At 34.6% G+C, this 18078-nt stretch overlaps 1 protein-coding gene across 2 annotated transcripts in view; it reads right to left on the bottom strand.

Annotated features, from left to right (window-relative positions):
• Window positions 1–17543: 17543 nt before the first annotated feature.
• Window positions 17544–18078, bottom strand: part of asrgl1 (asparaginase and isoaspartyl peptidase 1) — a 30804-nt gene continuing 30269 nt past the window's right edge. For both annotated transcript variants that reach the window (XR_005950315.1, XR_005950314.1), the window contains one exon: window positions 17544–17633. The gene's annotated coding sequence lies outside the window, so the exon portion shown is untranslated. The remainder of the gene's footprint in view (window positions 17634–18078) is intronic.

Raw genomic sequence — 18078 nt, 5'->3', positions numbered from 1 at the left:
TAAAGAGGCCAAAACAGGGGTAATATGTTCACTTTTCCTGGTTTTAGTCAGAATTCTAGCAGCGGTATTCTGAACAAGCTGCAAGCTTACAATAATCAATTGTAGATCAAACAAAGACATGCATTAGTCTTTTTATCAGTGGTTTGGCTATATTTTCTCAAATGGTGTAAAGATACTTTAGTAACTTCCCTAATATGAGTCTCACATGATATGTCAGGATCAAAGATGAGCCACAAACTGGTTCGGTTTTGTTTCTCTTTTTGTGGCTCGGTATTACGTTTGCAATTCACCAGTCTGTCCGTACAACCCCTGTGTCAAGAAACTGTTGCATGATCTTGGTTAGTGGTTTGTAAATAACTTCTTTCATTTCTTTGAGTACTATTGGGAGGATCTCATCCAGCCTAGGGGTTTTGTTTATTTTAAGAGCTCCTAGTCCCTTTAACAAACTTCTGCCTCGGTTATGCTAAAGTTATTTAAAACTGGATAGGAACAGGTTTATATGTGTTGTCTGTATCCTTCTTTGTAAAAACTTGTGAAAAGTAATCATTTAATATATTTGCTATTTTTTTTCTTCGTCTATGATTTTGCCATTTGTATCTCTTAGACATTTATCCTCCTCTTTGAATGTTCTCTTATTGTTATAATATTGGAAAAGCTTTTTGGAATTAGTTTTAGCCCCCGTGACAGGGTAGCCAATGTGGTGACATCAGGCCAGAATGCAGGAACATAAACAAGCACAGTACTGCAGGGCAAAAGGCACAGCACAAGCCGTTTATTTAAATAACAATAATAAAATAAAAGGTTCAACAAAAAATACATACTTACTCACAGAGTGAAATAAAAGGTTCAAACAAAAGCAAAAGTCCTGAACATAATACTACAAATATGATCCAGGTCATGCTGGGAAGATCGCCTTCACTATTCCTAGATTTGATTTACTTTCTGTTTCGTTTAGTTTCTTTCACCTCTCTTCCTCTCGCTCCTTTCTCTCCTCTGAACTCCCGCCCAGAACAGGGAGAACTGCAGACTTTTATATTAGTGAGGGAGGGATTAACTAGCTATCAATTATCTGATAATCCCTCAGTCAAATTCTGCACAGGTTTTTAATGTGGATGAGGCTTCCCATCTACGCTGCAAAACAATACAGAAACACACAGCTATGCCGTCAGAAATACAATAAATAAATCATAATACAAATAAATACAAAATATGCACAGGGGCGGGGAGTACCCCTTTTATTAAATAAATACAAAATCAAAACAAAATCTTGCTCGTCCTCCACATACAAAAAAACATTTTATGGCAGGACTTTTCCCTGCCCCCTATTCATGTACAGGGTTTCTCTCCTGCTGCCCTGCTACAGCCCCTTAGCAATGTTCATTTCTATCTCTCTCTTGGCCTTTCTAACTTCCTTTTTGACTTGTGTTTTCAGTTCCAAGTACTCTTTCTGTGTACTTTGTTTTTGGTCCCTTTTAAACACTCTGTAAAGTGTCTTTTTTCGCTGAATATTTTTTAAATTGATATATTAAACCATTTTGGCAATTTAGTTTTAGATTTAGATTTGTCTACTTTTGGGATGTAATTGTTTTGCACCTCTAGTACTACATTTTTAAAAAACAGCCATCCTTTTTCTGTGGAAGTTTTCTCTATTTTACTCCAATCTACTTCTGTTAGTCTTTGTTTCATACCTTCATAGTTTGCCTTTCTAAAAATGTAAACCTTAGCTTTAGTCATTACTTTTTGGGTTTTAAAATTCACTTTAAATGAGACCATTTGTCTGAGTTTGCTAGTGGTTCTCTGACCTCTGTTTTAGTTATTTTGTCTTTGTTATTTGAAAAGACTAAATCAAGCCATGCCTCCCATCTAGTCGGTGCCTTGACAAATTGTGTTAGGAAGCAATCATTTGTCATTTCCACCATTTCAATTTTGTCCGTCATGCTCCCCACCAGGTTTTTCCATTTTATATTGGGCAAGTTGAAATCCCCCATTAGTATGGCTTCTCCTTTGCTACACGAATTTCTAATGTCATTGTATAACAGATTATTTTGCCAGCCATCTGAATTTGGTGGTCTAGAGTATGCTCCTATTATTATGCCCTTTGAATTTTTGTCCATTATTCTGACCCATATTGATTCTTCTGTCCTGCCTGTCTTTCCTATACAGTGTATACCCACTAATATTATATTTGTCTCCATCACTCTCAGACAACCAAGTTTCTGTAACACCTATCACATCATAGTTACTTGTTAGTGCAGTAGCTTCAAATTCTAACATTTTGTTTAGTTAATCAAAGAAAAAGACCCCATGGCAGCCATAATAGGTGTAGTTGGTAACATTGTCCTCCTTAATAGAAGATGTCTGTAGAATCTAGTAATTTATTTTTTAAAGAAATGTAAGAAGTCATTGCAGCTGTGACAGGAGCCAATGTTAAGGGTCGGACTATTAGTGGAAGGATTAATTCATTTATAAATCTAGGATTATTTTTATTTGTTTCAGTTAAATTAGAATAATATGATGATCTAGCAAACGCCAGAGCCTTGCTATATTTAACCAGGTGGCCCTTCCGTGCGTTGTAATGATCATGCAATTTAGATTCCCGCCATCTCTGACTATTTTATGACCCTCATATTTAATTTTACGAGTAACAGAGATGGCTCCCCCACCAGCGAGCAGCAGCCAAAAGAAAAAAAAAACCATGGGATTATCTATTTTGTGTATAATTTGTAATTCTTCAATAAAACAATAAAAATTGTGCTGTTTCTCATGCACAATGTACATTTATTTAGAACGCTTCACATATAAAATGCTAATTTATGGTTATCTGGTGAGTGGACGGCACGGATTAAAAAAATACAAATTAAAAATTAAACCCCACTAGTCATTTACCCTTTCAGGGGGATATTTTGCCATAGTGTACTACATACAACCCTTTTAATGTGCATTTTGCAATCTTTTTGGGGTTAAAAAGAAAAATATACCTTTTTTTTTGGATGGGGAGCCATCTATGTATATTTGTTTGAATTTATTTTCTTATGTTGACATCTGCTTTTGTGTGTATTTTAGTATGTACAATTGCAGGCTATAAATAAATACGCTTGAAATTGCATTTGTGTTTGTAGTTGTTAGTTATTATACATGTATACCATGTATGTGACCAGTGTTAAAAGTGGTTTGAAAAAGGTGCCGTTGTACTGATATTTTCAGGTAAGCAGTAAAAAGCGGTATGCAGCGCACTGCGCTTGCTCATGCATGCCTAAACAATACTTAAATAACATCCACTAAGAAAGCAGGGAAATGTCCATTCAGATCGGGTACGTCAAGCTTTTATTGATCTTATATATCTTCTTTAATTGAATTGAGCATATTTTTCAGTCTTTTACGCCATTGTTAATGCAATTTATCATGTTTTTCCACCATTAAGAAAATAGTATGCAAATATTTATCATATGCAACGCACTGGGTTATTGTACTTTTTTTCTTGTGCAAGTTTGCGGTGGACTTCTCGTTTTGTCTTGTTCATCGTTTTTTTTCTTTTTAGAGAAATTGATTGTTTCCAGTTTAAGTTTGCAAAAAGATCTATTAATCTATTATTAATGGTAAATGTACCTTTGTTTGACAATAGGAAAACATCGATCAGATCGCAATTGATTGTACTTGTACCAAAATCTGACAGTGTACCACTTAAAATGTGACAACATATCACTTTCTGACATTACATGGGCCAACTGCCACGGATCAAATACAGATCTTCTTTTGGTTGTTTTTATTTTATATACAAAAATAAAATGCTGCATGATTAAATTGTAAAACACATTAATATGTTATAAACTATTTTTTTGATTAACAGGTCTCATTAGTCTCTTCGGGATTATAATATATTTATATATATATATATTAATATATATATATATATATATATATATATATATATATATATATATATATATATACTGCTGTGCAAAAGTCTTAGACATGTTTTATTTTTCTACTCTGCATTATGAGCATCAACAATTTACTCAAAGCCTCCACTAGTGTATTCTACTATAACAACCTTTAATTGCATAAAGAAGGAAAAACATAAGTACACAGGAGTTACTTAGTTTTGGTTCCTTATTGATCAGGAAACAGGAGTTTTCAAAACTGACAGCAGCTGTATAACCACCTTAGCATAAAAAATATGATATACTGGTGTGGCACCTATTTATAACTTAAGATTGATTATTTAGGGTAAATTAAGTAAAACTGCATTGGTTAGTATATAAATTACAGTATCGCAAAAGAAAATATTATCTAACCTTTACCAGTTAATGTAAATAAATTCAATTAAAATACCAAGACTACCTTAATATTTATATATGTATTTTTTTTTATGTTCATGATATATAGCTAATTTAATATTTTAAACAATATTCCCAATTTACTTATTAGGTGTTATTTCAAACTAATTTGCATTCAAAAATAAAACCAGACAACTAAGTTAAAAGGTATTAACATAGAATTTCTAATAACTAATTTTGTAATTAGTTAAGCACATTCAGAAAATGAATAACCATATACTTTATCAGAGTTTTAAATATATAAAACATTCAAAAATGCATTCATATATTCCACGAGCTTAAGAATTCAAGGTACGTTCAAACAATGGATTAATTTCACATTTCATTATACACTGTTTACAAATTAATCCTGTAATGCCTATGCACCATGGAAATTCAATACATTTGCATATAGTTACCAAACCTTCATTTTAGCAATAGGTTGAAAACAGTTTTGGAATAGGATTCAGATGAGGAAGAAATTTGTTTACTTCTAGTAAAGAAGATTTTGAAAAGTTCCAAGAATGAGCATCAGTTTTACTTTGGCTGGTGATTTTCTCAAATAAATGAATTTGTGGTTGTGGTCTTTTTAGAAACTTGTAGTGACGTCTCGCAGGATACAAGCATGATAAAGAAGCTGTCTTTCCCATCAGGCCTCGACGCATTCCAGAAGATGCCAGTCAGACAACACACTGTAGCTTTCAAAGTTTGATTCCTTTGGAGCACGTGTGTGTGTGTGTGTAGGGCAAGAGAGAGCACGGGAAGAGAACAGAGTTTGTGGAGAGAGTGTGGAGATATTATGTTGTTGTCAAACAAGCCCTTTTCCAAATTCTGGTATATGATTGGGTAGTATTGAAAATAAACAAAGTTCATCATGTCTTCTTTGTGAACAAACTGCTCCCATTTCCTCCAGACCACGATATATGTTAGTCTATATTGTAATGGAAACAGATGTCAATACACAATAGGTCTCTGAAGTTTCCAGAGAGAGACTGTTTGTCTACCAAGACCATTTTGTTTACTCCAAACAATAAAAATTAGCTTGTGCTCACAGCTGTGAGTCTCTTTGAATTCAAGAACACCAGTAGGGACTTACTATAAAGACCCTCCAAGAGAGGCCCCTGGCCTAAAAACGATCTCCAGTTCAAAAGAGATTTAGGGGTCTATTCGTAAAGGGTTAACGCCTGTTGAAATGAGAAAACAGGAGGACATGATCAGATTTTGTCCATAGCCGCCTATTTAATGGCAGTTGCTATTCATAAGAGATCATTTAGATGCGTTGTTAAGCCCCAGCAATTTTCGTCTAAGAAGGTATGTTTTTACAATCAAGTCTAATCCAACGACAGTCTCGGCCGACTATTTTTTTAAAGACATATTTTATTACTACACTTGCTCTGTTATACAGATTGGCATACATCTATGCCTATTTTGAAAAAAAAAAATCTGTAGCATTATACTCACTCAAGAACATATTCTGTGTTCACAATAGTTTGGAAGAATACTGCATGTGTGAACGTGTTTATTTTCATCAAGCGTTACAATATACAGTATACCAGTGCTACTGATGCAGTCAGTGGGAAATTTGGGCTTGCTTGGTATTGCAAAAACATTGATCGAGCTTCAGTGCGAGGCTGGAAAGTGTTCGAAATGGAGTCTTTTTATTTTGGTCCTGCAGTTGAGAATGGAAATCTTATGTGCGCGTATGGAAATGTTTTTAAAAAATACTTTTTTTCCTAAATTATGACATGTCCATTTTTGGAATCAGGTTTTGCAAACTGCCCGAGACTGGCAGCTGCAGACTCGGGTTTCGGTAGTAGGCTTCTACTGATGGATTCCGTTTTTCTTTTTGTAACAGCTACCAACGCCACCCAGGGAACGTAATAATGCTGATGATGTCATTAAAAAGAGACCGATTTTCATTCTGAACAATGGTATACCCATTTGTAAAGTGCTTTGCGACAGTCGCCCTTATTCTCAGATCATTTTATGAATAGCAATATGGACGGCTTTTGATTAGTTTTAAACAAAATTTGTCTTATTAAGGCAGTCAGCAAGTACTTTTATGGGCCCTTAGTGGGAAGGATGTTTGGTAAATTCCATATATATAAGCTGTACATTAAAAAAAAAAAAATATGTATATCAAATCATTCTCCGTTGTCCAGTGCGGAGAAAAAAGGTATACAATACATGTTAAAGTATAAATATATATATACTTTAACATGTATTGTATACCTTTTTTCTTTGCACTGGACAATGGAGAATGATTTGATAGTTTTTGTTTTTTTTTAATGTACAGCTTATAAGAACAACAACAACAAATGGGGCTACCATATGTATTTTATTTTTAACACCTTTTTAATGTTGAGAAAAGAATCATGTGAGTGAGATTTTGAGTGTTACCTGTGTGATTGAGGATGGCAGGTGGTTTCAGTGTGGGTGTGTTAAACTCTGATCAACTGTGCAGCCAGTCCACTGTGTGAATATGAATAGCCTGTACCCAGGACCTGAGGTCAAATGACAGAAGCAATATGGGGCTTTGGAGTGGTATAGGTTATCTAAATTGTAATTAGCCATATTCATGTGCCACTTTCTGCAATTTGAACTAGTGCATATTGCATCAAACAACGTTTACAGCACATAGAAAAAACAATATAACAGGAGGTACAATTTATTCCAAAACAACACAACTAAATACAACATATAATACAACTCCACGCTTAAATTGGCAAACCCAAACTAATGTATTTAACACTTTTAAGTCACAATGAACTAAAATGAATTTTTCACTCCTCGATTGTAAAAGCGAAGCTCACAAACACCAAATTGAATAATGCCCCTTGGAAATAATAATTGCTTTATAGAAATGGAGATTAGCATGCCCTGGTTTTTATTGTAATTTTAGGGAAATTCACAACCTTCATCACTGATGATTCAGTCTTAACATTAAATGTTAACAGGGAAACATTCAGCTCCAGTGCAGTCAGCAATTACCATACTGATCAGTTCTGTTACTGAGTAATTCCATTAAAAATGTTCCCCTTAAAATGTCATCATTCTATCAAGCTTAGTTGTAAATCAGATACGCTTATTGTTACTTCATGGAATCCTCCTGATGAGTCTTACAGCAAATTCTACACAAAAAGGCTTTCTTTACACTGCACTACTAGATACTGAACACTGCATTTATCTTACTCATTTACTAATTCATTATGATGCCTTAATATTACAGTGGACCCATTGACCACTTTAACGTTTTTTTGGTTTTTTGTAATTGTTTTTCATTGTACTCGAATGTGTGTTAATTGCAGCATCCTAATTATAAACAGTGACCTCAGTTTTGAAAAAGTAATTATACATATGCAGTTCTATTTATAAATGACAGTTCTTTTGAATTTGAACAGAACTTGTTTAAATTAAAAAGCTACTTAAAGCCATTTGCATTGTTGTATTATATATTAAGAGGCAGTGTGGTCCAGTAGTTAAAGTCTAGGGCATAAGCAGAAGGTCACAAGTTCAAATCCCACCTCGGTCACTGTGTGACCCTAAGCAAGTCTCTTAACCTCCTTTTGCTCTGTCCTGCGGATGAGATGTTAAATCAATGTTCTATTGTAAGTGACTCTGCATATAATGCACAGTTCACAGCCTGCCTCTGTAAAGTGCTTTGTGATGGTGGTCCACTATGAAAGGTCACTTTGATTTACCATACTCTTGCCAATACTTTACCATGCTTTATTACACTTTCTTTAGCGAACCCTGCAGTGAACTATGAGCACAGAAATAGATTTTTTTCTTTGCAACAGGCCTAACCAGATTACTCGCTGTCCTTTATTATCCACATAGATATCCTTATAAGTATAACAGTGTCCTAATTAATGACCTAGATCTACACTGCAGTGAATCTAAGTAGCACTACTGTGTAGATAATTAATATACGATTATGTGGGTACTGTGCCAAGATTATGCAAATCAAACTGCTTAGAATCATTCTGAGTGGGTTTAATTGCATATACTTTTTTTAAGCACCATCACCCTCTAGTGTACAGTAGTGCATTGCCTGCAAAACTAAAGGCACTTTGGAGGCAAGATGATCAACAGCGTCTATGCAGGGAAGTACATTTTTAGGGTAAAGTTTACAAATTTCCTCTAAACTGAACTTCCCTCCCTTCATACAACTTCCCAGTAACTTTATAAAATGTACAGAGAAGGGGCTTGCCATTTTTAAATTACACATGGTACTACTCCTCAGTCATTCATCAAACAAACTGGCCTACCTGCCCTCATCTAAGACATTCTGTAGCACATATCTTGATGCAAAGCTATCACATATAGGCTGTAAGAAAATTACATGTTACAAAAATAATCAGTGAGCACCTGTGAACACACTGGCCTACTGACACGGGTCAGGAATTTAAGCATTGTATTGTTTTATACGTCAGCAACCATGCACTGCTTAATGAGGTTAGTGTGCGTATAGTGTTGCTAGCCATGGATCTGAATTAATTTTGTCCATACTTTGTTTTGTACAGTGTATTTCTGTTTGTTTATTTGTTTGTATATGTGTATACAGATAATTATAATTAAATGACTTTTTCCATTTTTTTTGCAAAAGGGACCAATTTGGCATTCTTTGAAGTGTGACTAATTGTTTTATGTATAACTATATACAAATATATTCATTGTTTGTCATCAGTTGAGTTTAGAAATATTATAAAACTGTGTGCCAACGATATCTAACAGCCATCTTGCCAAATAAATGCCCCAAATCTATGCCAAAAGTGAACAGGCTTTGAGTGATAATATGTACTGTACTCCTCTTTTACTATTTGAAATGAAACGCACAGTACTTCGCTTAAACTTAATTGAACTTCCCTGCAGCTCTCCGCTATCCTAAACATTGATTGACTTTGTGGAAATCAGTAGTGGGAAGTTTGCATCATTGCAAACATCATAAAAAGGAAAGGAGACAGTATTAACAAAAAACACACAAGAAAAAACGGACAGGAAGTTCTTTAGTAAATGAACAGGAAGTTATTTAGAGATACCTTAAAATGATTTAGAGCTATCTATAAATGAATCGGAAATTATTTCAAGATATCTCGAAATGACTTCCTGTGAAAATGTTTTGAATGGACTTCCGGTCCATTTACAGATATCTCCAGATCAACCGAAAGTTAATTTAAAGCTAACTCTAAAAGATTTAGGAGATATCTTTAAATAAACAGGATGTTATTTGGAGATATCGCTAAATGATTTAGCGGTATCTTGAACAGGAAGTTATTTCGAGTTATCTCTAAATGATTTAGGGATATCTCGAAATCAGGAGTCTCCAACCCTGGTCCTGGAGAGCTACTGTGGCTGCTGGTTTTTGTTTCAACCAATCTCTGTTACTTAATTGAACCAATTATTGGCTTAATTAGTCAAGATTAACAGGTGTTCCAGATCTTTAGCCACTGATGATGTAAAGACACCTATAAAACTTGTTGGATAGGGGCTCTCCAGGACCAGGGTTGGAGACCCGTGCTCTAAATGAACAAGACGTTATTTCAAGATATCTGTAAATGATTTAGAAATATCTCTAATTATTAATTTAATTATCTCTTAAATTATTTAGAAAATAAATGAACAGGAAGTCATTTTAAGATATCTTAAATTTAATTTCAGATATCTTTAAATGATTTAAAGATGTCTCAAAATGCATTTTAGATATCTCATTTAAAGCTCCACTTAGAGATATCTAAATCAATGTAAGATACCTCTAAATGTATTTTAGATATCTCAAAATGGATTAGAGATATATTTAAATATTTGAAGATATCTTCAAATATTTCGAGATATCAAGAAATTATTTAGATATCTTTAAATAATTCAGGATATCTCTAAATGAATTTGAGATATCTCTAAATGATCATTTGGCTTGCCATATAGATGAGGTATCTTTTTGCGTTGCATTTGCAGTCACTTTTTGAGAACAGAAGCAGGATTGAGCTTGATCATGAATGTGTCTGTTCCAATAATAACTTGCAAATCACTCAGCAAGATATTATCTCGTGCTAACAAAATGTTATGTCGTGTGCACATGATATTATTAAGACAACACATATAAATAGAAAATGTTCCAAAATATCAAACCCTGTTGATTAAACAATCTCATATTTTAGTTTGCTCCCTGCTTACATGGAATCTTCTTCAGAGGTAGGATTTATGACCTGTATTATTTCCCTGTTCAGTTGTACTTTTGAAGCACAGGCAGCGTACAATACAACCTCAAAGCGCTGGCCGCCTGTGTCTGAAGGTCTGGTTTATTATTGAACAAGAACACCCACTGTGAAATGTACTAATGATTGGATATCCATAGAAATAACAGTGCCATTAGAATTTGTTGCCATTTTTTTAAAATGTTTTATAATTGAACTGTAATGTTAACAACACTGCCGAAACAACATACAGATAAAACGTGACATTGATGTTATTCTTTGTTCTCCTTTTGGTCAGTAATAAGTATATAGCATTCTTTTTTCAATTTTTTACTGTACATTATAATGTGTGTTTCTGAATAACTTCACAGATTTGTTCTGTGCTGTAAAGTAATATGTTTTGCTTATAATGAATGGCAGGCACAGCTGATTTATTGTCATTATTTAACACATCCTCTGTGGCATTTTACACTGATTACCCTTACAATTAAACCAAGCAAGATTCCTCTATAATTCACTGGTGGTGCTATATTCTTACTCCAAAAAATGCACTAACAAGCATGTCTAACTCATCAGTAATCAACCAGCCTCCTTTAGATCAATTTTCATGTTTTTTCTTAGTAAAGACATGGCAAAAAAATTCAAACCTTGGAATGTTTAGGGTGCATATAAAAATATATAAACGCATACAATTGTATGGCAATAAACAATACAGGTTGTACCAACAAGTGTTATGTATTGAAAATTACTTTAAATTACTTTTTTTTTTTTTTTTTTTTTTAATATATAAAATACTTTTAGCTGAGAGGGGCGTAATGCTATGCATCTCAAATGAAATGTCTCTTTCCTGTATTCACAAAGACAGTGAGATTAAAATACAATAGGAGAGGAGAGTCAGGAGATTACAGCATTTACAGCAGATATGCCGGCCTTGTGATCAAATCTGAACCTTGCTTTATTAGATATTGAGTGACAGCTCTGTGCAAATATCCAGACAGACTGAAATTATCTGTTTTAGAGCAGCTTTATTAAGTAATGTATCAGTCTAACAAAAAAACATGATAAATAACATGAATCAAGCACCCTTTATTGTAAAGCTCCCAGTCCTGAAGTATTTTTTGTCTGCAATCAGACTGTCATTGTCTGTCTGAATGAAAGCACTGCTTGCAAGTTTTAATAATAAATAAACAAAATGAAGGGTTTGAACAAACAGAACACAAATACAAAACAGACAAACACAGAACAAACAAGTATTGTGCTGGTGTCAAGCCAGCACGAGTAGCAATTGTTATGCTTTACCGTATTTCTTTTACATTGCCTCCCAACTCTCGTTCCGCCTCTGAACACACTCTGATAAGCCACAGCTGCGGGTTTTTATACATGTGACTGTCTCCAAATTAGTAATAAATTAATCAATCTGGAGACAGTCACATTCAACATGAGTTTATCTGAATGGGAAAGTTTAACCCCATCCATGCTACAAAACAATTAACAATACAAATAATGTTTTTACCCACCTAAACAATACATTTTAAATAATAGTACAACAAAAATACACACGGGGCAGGGTGTACCCCTCCACACAAGCCTAATATTTTAAATTGCAGTATCATAATTCAAACTGATTTGCAGTCTCAAGATAGGAGTAAAAGCCCTCACTTTTAAATTTTAAATTTGTTAGTCATATTCACCAGTGGGTTGTGGCTTAACAAAGGCTTCAATGGTGACAGAAATATTAGTGGCACAAAGTCGTAAATTACACAAGAAAGACTTGTGTCAGTATTCTGAAGTTTCTCTGTGAGAACATTTTTGGGTTCTGAGATGAATGTAATCTGGAACTGTGTCTCTCTCATTGCCTAACAGTAGCACACTTTCAACCCCGGCTTTGCTTCCACTCAGTGGTGGAACAATAGCAGAAGCAGCAGGTGCAGCTGTGCTTGAATGTTTTTTTTTTTTTTGTTGTTTTTTTTTTAACAATGATACTGTCCTTCACATTTATATTTGCAGATGTTACACATTTGTATTACTGTAGCTGCCGTTGTGCTGTGCCAGTAATTCAGATTGTATCCTCCCTCATTTCAACAGGTATAGCTATTGTCTTAATTATCCTAACTTTTTCCACTGGAGGCTGGTACAAAGGACGTCTTCATGGAAGGTTTTAGGGTACTATTCAGCACAGACATTTGCAGTTATATTCTGTGTGCACGATTCAAGCTGTTGGGTGCTGCTGCAGGCTCCAAAATAAACTACAGCAAATCAACATGCCTGCATTTCTGATTTTAAAAATAATAATAATAATAATAATAATAATAATAATAATAATAATAATAATAAATAATAATGATTTCCTATGTGAGACAATTTCTGCAAATGACGTGATTGCATAATTGGGGAATCTTGGTAGGATTAGTGATTAAACCTGTTCTTTATGATTGAAAAATAGTGTAGTGTTGGATGTAAAGATGTACGCAGAATAAAATTAAAGTAGGTGAGTAGAAAACATTCTTATTGCATACTGTTTCATAAATGCTAACATTCTAACACTTGATTTGTTGTGTTTGATGTTTATAAATAATGGTTAAATTAACATTTGGGAAGGGGGGCCCACAATAAGGTCCTGCACTGGGGCCCATCTTCCTCTTCCTCCGCCATTGTTTTCACTTTTTAACCCAGGGGGTTGGGGGTGGGGGGGGTGGGGGGGTGGGGGGGTAAAAGCAGTTTTCTGTTTACATCAGACAGCATTTGTCTGCAATCAGACTGTCATTGTCTGTCTCAGCAAATTGACAAGTAAGCCAGAAAGGTAATTCTAGTGATAAAAGCCTTGATTTTAATTGATGTTTTTGGAACCTCTCTTTCCTGCTCTCAATCAAGAGTCAGTCATTTAGACCTATACCACCAACACATTAATAAACCCCAGGAAACACAAGCAGTGAGTCTGCCAATTGCAAGGTTTTTAAAAGTATGTGAAAATATGTTGAAAAACTAATGCTTTATCCCCCTCTAACTAAACTGCCTGGAGTCGATATGCAGTAAGGCAGACGTGTACACATTGTGGGATCATAAATCACACTTGGGGTGCATCGATACTTTAATGTCAGGATACGATGAAATTATCAATTAATGACAATTTTGTTTAAAAACAAAAAACAAATTAGGAGAGTTGGTATTCATACCAACTATAAAACATAAATATTCTTTACTGAAGAACTACTCAGTGAGCTACAATGATCTTTATTGTGCTTTCGGTCTTCTATCACGATACACACAATATATGCAATACCTCTATTGCGATATTATATGTCATGAATCATTACAATTCTAACTCCAAGTAGTTTAAAATCATTACTACCCTTCACATGTGATCTTGAACAGCATAGTATTGCAGTGGTTCCGTAGGGCAATGCTAATGCAAAGGCTGTACCAATTGTATTGCTTTTGTTGGTAAAGCTGTGGTTTTCTTATGGTACTGCGTGCGTTTCTTCAGCCAGCATCTGAAATGGCCTGTTTCATGATTATTAACTCCTGCTATTTACAGAATAGACAGGGGGTGGTGATTAAGCACTCAGCATTACTCTAATTTTGCCATCCTGTTCTCTCAGGCGTTGTTATGAGTAGCATTATGCTGCCGAGAGGTAATGTTCTTCCCACCAGTGTACCTCAATAATTTCATTTCTCTTATTCAAAGGATTATGGTGAGATAAGAGGGTATGTGTCAAAAACCTTTAAAAAGACCCCTACAGCATCACTGTGCCTCTATTTTCTGTTATCAGTGGGAGTTGCAATGTACAAAAGAGCTTTATAATGCTTTGCATCCTTTTGATGGCTTTCTGTTAAAAATGTACCTAATCCTGTTCTGCAGATTACTATACTTAAGACAACTGTATGGAAAGGTAAAGAAACAATAGTCTCTTAATAAAATCCACATTTAGTGATATTTAGTTTTAATAAAGTGAAAGCTAAAGAATACACACACCGCAGTTAAGGGGTAACAGCATGTTCGTTGTATACTGAGAATGTGTTTCCATTTTATTTATTTTTTTTAATGTTTATCATGGGACACATAATGTATCACATAAATTCTAAGATTGTTAAAAGGCAAACTCAAAAGACCTCTCACCATATTTAGATCACATTTTAGGTACAGTAAAAGACCTGATAACCCAAAGAACCTATCATTTGCTGTTGGAAGTTGATCGGATAAATAGAGGGTTGTTAATACTTTGACACTTTCAAATACCACTCTATATGACTCTGGTGCCTTTGCGTAGTTAAGTGAGGTCGCTGTCACTTTGAAGCTCACAGCACTGTGCCGTGCTGCAATTCCTAACAAACTGAGCAATTTTATCCAGAAAAGTGAATCAAAAAATGACAGCTATAATTAAAATGCCACAAATGTTCTGTCAGAAAAGCTGAAACAGTGACAGGATAATTTAAATTGAAGAGATGTTCCTTTAATATATGAAAGGTGGGAGTTATACCAGGGAAGGACTGACAAGTTTTATTGAACTGTACTATAATTACATTTACAATTGAGTATAAATGTAAGTGACAGATAACACTGTGTAACATTTTTTTTTTTTTTTTTCCTGGGTAGTAAGTGTTATTTCCTAATTGCCTCAAAAGTATATAAAATGGCTATTATTCCCCACAAACTTTGCTTTTGTGACCAGGACAGTGATATTTCAAAATATCACTATTTCCAATGGGAAAACGGGCAAATGCGTGTCTTTTCGTTCACATAAAGTCAGAAAAAAACAACATATGAATCCAAATTAACATGTATTTATACTAAAGTAATACAAAAATGACTACAGAAGATTTAGAAGTGAGGAGTTTTTCGAGATTTACGATTATACCCTGCATCTCCCGTACAGTGTCATCAATCATAAAGAAACAATTTGAGTATGGACCCAAAGGAGCCACTATACATTTGTAAATGTGTCCCTCAACATACTCTGCTATTTGGTAATTTAATTGGACACTACACATTTTTTTTGTAAAGCTGCTTAAAGTTTAGTGTTAAATACATGAATTTTAAGTAACCATTTTTAATGTCCAAGTGTGCAGTATAGAATCAAATGGTCTACAGAGCTTCTTACCTTTTATGGTTAGAATACAGTGAAAGTTCCAATGTTTAGTGTGAGTACTGAACTATTTAAAGTAAACTTGACTGCCATCTAGTGCTCTATAAAGCACATTTCTATTTTCTATTTCTTTTTTTTTTCTCTCCACAGTTTTGAAGTCATATCCCCCCTCACAATATAATCAGAAATGTCATTAAGGTATCTCTTGTTGTTTTGACTGTTCTTTCCACTAAAATTGTATTTAGTCATCACTGCTACCCTTCTAATTGAACAAAAGATGCGAATTTACAGTGAATTAACACTTGGTACACATGGCAAGATGCTAGGCAGGCACTCCAAAATGAACACAGAAATGCTAAGAACACATGCAAAGGGTACATGAGGAAAATTAAACAAGTCAGACATACAAACACTATCTTAGTAAAAAAAAGTGATTTGGCTTTGGTATTTAAAAAATGCCAAATACAAACGAACCGATTACAGACGCAAATTAGAATGATCATGTGTTGTGGTAGTATAAGTGATGTCTCAGCACTATAAAGCTGAGGGAGCAGAACAACTACAAACAGCCTATCAAGATTTGCCAATTTTCTAAAGAGGCATGCTAGTGGGCACATAGCATCAAACAAGTAGTTAATAAGCCTCCTCCTATATCCCTCTAGAACAACTCGTTCATAATGCAGACCCCATTCAGCATGCCACGATCCCATATCTGTTAGGTCTAAATATAACAGTTCATTTTTAAAGATACAGTGACCTTTATTGTACTTGGCACAACTTACAACAAATAAACGTTGTCAAGTTAAAAATGGCAACTAATATCAACGTTATACTCTCACTTACAGGTACAAACACTAGATGGCATTGCTGCTAAACACACACACAAGTGATATTGAACACAGGACTTAGAATAGCTTGAAAAACCGAATCCATTCAAGCCCTGTCTGTGAAGTCTGAATTCCTTATTAATATATTATTAGCACCCAAACTCTGTCTATAGACATGCTTGTATTTTATAACAGAGTCACTCAGAAAGCAATACTGATTGAGTTTTGCAGAATGGAAACCCTATGAAAAAGAAACAATGTGACCATTTAACACCTGAGCCACCTCTCAGAATGAGGTACCTGTCTGGATTTCAGGGATTTGTTAAAATATTGTAAGGAAGTCCAACACAAGGGATGTTTGCAGGTAGGATTTCGAAAGGTTAAAGCTGACACCCCTAGTTGTTTCTTGCCAACTGAATTTCATGTGAAACTTGCATATATCAGAAGCAGATCCAGAACTGGATGGCCAGGTTTGCCCCTCCCCCTTTGTCATGGGTCACTTCCTGAAACTCAGATTGCAAAGACTTCTGCCATTTGATATAAACCAACATAGAACAGTTCCCTCAGTGATAAGAGCCTCAGAAGTTCCGGTCTTGAACCTTAGTTTCAGTTCCTGACACTATTTTGCAAGTGTTTGCTTGTAAAGTGCATCACCTTTTACAGTAGTTATTGTTAAGGCTTCATACATCTGATAGCTTTATCGCTATTGTGACTTAGCTACTTTTTTGTATTAATTGGTACCCTACAATAGACCTAAACTTTGTAATAAATAAATAAAACAACTCTTACTGTAAAAAATAGAAAAGAATAAAATAAAAATAAAAAATAGAACATTACTAGTTTCTTCCTGAGCTGTTTTAAATTTAAAAATGTAGTTTTGCTTTTGCACTAGCTTCAAAATAGCACGTGGACAGTAAATACTAACCCATCATTCTGACATAGAGCTTACCTCTGGTCTTAGGTTTATACAGGAGAAAAGTTTAAAGCCACATTTTAACATGCCTTTATTTTCACACATGAAAAAGAAACAATGCATCTATCAAAATATACCATGCATACCATGTCTACAGGATAATATGTACAGTATGCATTATTAAACTATGCCTACATATGAACTAAGAAAATAAATAAAGAAAATAATGACAAGAACTCCATTGGGTGTTTTTGATTGAAAGCCAAGAGCCACTCCAGAATGTCCAAGGGACTCATCATCTGTTAAAAGAAAAACAAAACAAATTTGATAATTCTGTCAAAGTTAAAACATGCCTTTGCCTTAGGGGCTCCATTCATAGCGACACCCTGTGGCTTGCAGAGTTTTTTCAACATTCCCTGCATCATGCTATAATACATAGTATTAACTGTGTTGTGCTTGGCAATGCATCCATTTTTTTAATTGCCCATATCCCATGAACAACCCCATTAGTTTTACAGTTCTCATAGAGCTATGGGCTTAAAAAGCACTCTGCTCAAGTGTGGACAAGTAATTACACATAATCTCCTTGACAACTTACTGTACACCTGAAGGAAGTGTATTTTTACCTCAAGAATAATAACTGAGCAGATAATGTACATATTTTAAACTGCCATGACTGGCAGTACAAGAGAGTTCAACCCGTTCTGATATTTGATGTTCCGTTACCAAACAATTACTGCTAAA

This window comes from Polyodon spathula, chromosome 5 (genome assembly GCF_017654505.1).
Source record: "Polyodon spathula isolate WHYD16114869_AA chromosome 5, ASM1765450v1, whole genome shotgun sequence".
Lineage (NCBI taxonomy): Eukaryota > Metazoa > Chordata > Actinopteri > Acipenseriformes > Polyodontidae > Polyodon > Polyodon spathula.
Note: the sequence above shows the minus strand (reverse complement) of the source record. Positions and strands in the feature narration are given on the sequence as shown.